The following is a 3718-nucleotide window of genomic DNA, read 5'->3' on the forward strand; positions in this document are numbered from 1 at the left end:
GGTTTCTTGTCGAAAACTGAGGTTTTGGGAGAAATTTTGTCGATTCGAGTTAAACGAAAAGGAAATTGTTTTAAAAGTTTGATATAATGCCGGAATTAAAGATGATATGTGCACATAATTGAATGCTTCTTTGCAACTCTTTTGTCACTCCATCAAATTTGTAAATGCATGTTCAGAAGATCAACATGTCTCGAAGAAACGCTGAGGCAATCTGTACACAAGTTTTTTTAAAGCAAAGAGAAATGGACATTCCTTTGTGTATACAATCTACTCAAGCAGGTGTTAAAGGTACAGTTGAGCTAATTTTGCTTAGTTCCACTGGTTGCTGCTTAATAAAATTAATCTGCATTCATATTTAAAGTAATTTAGCCACATTCATGTTTAAATTAGTTTTTTAACTCATTTAGATAATTAGTCATTTATGATTGAATTTGTGTGTCATGAAATTGCATAGCCCTCAATTTATCATTGAATTTGGGTGTTTCTTGCAATTGCATGCCTGCAGGGACTATAGCAATGCCAGTTGCCCTTATTATATCATTGTAATTGGAATATGAGGGGTAAAACACACCACACTTAGAGAAAAAGGAAGAGATAAACGTTTCCATATCCACATTGTGGGGTTTTTATTCATGTAACATGTATTTACTTTGAAAATGGATTTGTGAGACTCCCCACTCTATATATATCAATATTAATTATGATTAAGAAGGTTTTCGAATGAAAAAATAATGACTCCATTATAATCAAGATTTTGTTACCAGATATTGTGTTAACATATTTGCTACCTTCTACCTTACAACTACCCCCCTTCCATTCCTTGAATCAATTCATTCTTGGTGATGGATTTGGTAGTTACAAAATAATTCTAAATCGAGGTGGTGAGGGGTTTCTAACTGATTCTTGGGGCTAATCGTAGCACATCAAGAGTAACAACCACACGTCAAAAATATTAATACAATAATATTTTAATATTATTTAAATAATAAATTCCAAATGTTTTTTTTTTTTTTTTTTTGAATAAGTTTAATCTATTAGTATACAAAAAGATTACATGGAGGCCTGGGCCTCATAAGTTCTGGCCTGTGGTATGGGCATTCTAAAACGGCAGACATGATCAACATGTATCAGGCAATTCAACCAAAGAGTGCCGCCCTCATAGGGGAAACCGGCCATGAAGCTCCAACAGTTTATCAACCCACAGTAACTGAGAGAAGTTATGCATACAAAATTGTTCCCAATCAGAAAACATAGCCACCCGCAAAGGGGAAACCCCCAACTTGACAAGCTATAAATCTGAAGATAACCAAGCTATGGCAACGAGTGAGTAACAGTGACTAACCTGGACTATCGTCCATCCAAAAACATCCAAAAATGGAGATTATCCATTTAAGTACCTTGAGAGGAGGGGGAAGATTCGAACACGCGATATGCATAGGCGTAAGGGTCGTCCTCATCCTGCATATCATCTTTAGCACTGGAACAACCTCGCTTGGTGTCGTCCTCATCCTGCTTATTATCTATAGCATTGGAACAGCCTCGCTTGGTGTCGCCCGAACCAACTTCAACTATGAGATCCTGCGAGGTACTGCACTCGACCACTTTCCTTTTCTGACCACCTCTGGAGGGAGAGCTAGGCCTTTCAGCCTCCTTTTGCACCAGATTAGTTCTCGAAAGCTTGGTACTCATTTCAGGGGGCTCCTCTTTAAAATCAATGGTAATGGTGGCTGTTATAGTCAGCATGTTGAGCAAACAGGGGAAACGGAACTGGGCAGTATGCTGACTAGGGATGAGACTGGAGATGCCTCTTGTAGGTTGAGAAATCCCGCGACCAGCTCGGAAGCCACAACCACTTCTTTTCTCAGGGTAACGACGCAATGGGGAGTCCAAGGGAGGAGACGAGGAGCTCGGAGAAGTGGAGGGAGGGTGGCAGGGAGGATAGCCATGGCTCGAGCCACCACAACACCACATCCTCTAGCATAGACGAGGCATTGGATACAATTGAGAATGACTGAGTGAGACAAAGCAAGAAGCAGAGGGCGGGGAATGAATGGGCAGACCAGTGCAAAGCTCAGAAGGCAGAGAAAGGGCGCACGAATTAGGGAAAGAGTCAGATTGAAACCAGAATCCTTGAGAGCAATGGGAGCTCTGCGTAACATGAAAGCCCGGAATGAGGTCAATGCAACAGAAAATTTAACATCTGTGCCTAGTGCTGGTTCTGGAGCTATGCTCTAATACATCCGAGGGGCAACAAGAGCACAGAGGAAACAAAGCAGGTGTGAAGCTTCTGGAAGAAGCCATATTGCTGAAGAACAGACGCGAGCATGGGCAACTGTGCTGCATAATGGCAGTGGGGTGGCTGGCAGGCTCGTCCTTAATGCAGTTAATGAGGATGAGGACAAGAGGAAGGGTGGCAGTGGTGGAATCCCACGTGCATGCCCAAATCCTCTACCACATATCATTCCCTCTGATCACCCACATCCAGGGCTTGAAGATCTTGGTGCACCAAGGAAGTGCAATCTTGGATGAGTTGTGCATCATCAGAGTTGTGGAGAGGGCCCTCGTAGAAAGGAATAATCTGAGTGGCACCTTGATTAGCCAATCGATCAGCAACTTTGTTAGCCGTGCATCTAATATGCTTAAAGGTGATGGCTCTGGGCACCTTGAGCCATTTTTCAATTTGTTCTAGTCTGCTCAGCAGCCGCCAACTCGAGGCCACTTTAGTTGCTGTAGAGCCAGAGTGGAGATGAATTGCAGCCTCAATTAGGATCTGAGCATCCCCTTCAAATTCGAGAGGGAAGAAGTTCTCTTTATCAGTTATGCATAACCCATGCCATAAGCCTTCGAGTTCAGCTGCATTGTTAGAGTCGTGACCAAGAGAGCCGAAGAAGATGTAGGAGATAGTGCCCTCATGATCCCTGAAGATGCCTCCATAGCCTGCTAAGCCCGAATTTCCTTTTGTAGCATCATCAAAGTTCATTTTGAAAGCCTGAGTCATAGGAGGAGACTAGGAGATAGGTGACTCAAAATGCTTCGAGGAATTCTGAACGTTCCCCCCAGGGTGTTTGAGATCGAGGTTCCATCTTTTCAAAATGAGACATTTAGCGGGCGAAGAAGGCATATTTGAATCTTTCCAGTGAATAAGAGCTAAATTTTCTTGTAGGTTGCACTTGATATTGGACCAAAGGATTTCAACTGGTGTGGATGTGTCCTTGAATGTCCTGTAATTGCGTTCTTTCCAAGCGGATCAATATATGAAGCCAGGGAACAAGTTCCAGATGGCATTGAACAATTGACTTTGGAATGGCTGCAAAGGCCACCATCTGATGGTATTGTTGATATCACCAACCTGTCTACCAGTTCTTCTAAAGTAGAAGGTGAATTGGTCCCAAAGATGAGTAACTAAAGTGCAAGAATCAAGGCGGTGCTATATGGTTTATGCCTAAGAATTACAGTTGGGGCACCTTCAAGGGCCGATAAAACCTTGTTCCAAAAGATTGTCCCACGTAAGTATTTTTCCTTTGCTGAGGAGCCAGAGGAAAGAGGATATTTTAGGCCAGGTTCTGGGAAACCATACTTGAACCCATATGCGATCCAGCTGATTCTACTGGGGGAAATAGAGTAACCTGTAAGCTTCTTGGGTAGAAAAGTTACCCCATGGAGTGTATCCCCACCTCAACCTATCTCTGAGGGCTGAGACTTTGATCCTTCTTAAGCT

The sequence above is a fragment of the Pinus tabuliformis genome, chromosome 9 (genome assembly GCF_031772625.1).
Source record: "Pinus tabuliformis cultivar Carrire ecotype Pingquan chromosome 9, CPIR1, whole genome shotgun sequence".
NCBI lineage: Eukaryota > Viridiplantae > Streptophyta > Pinopsida > Pinales > Pinaceae > Pinus > Pinus tabuliformis.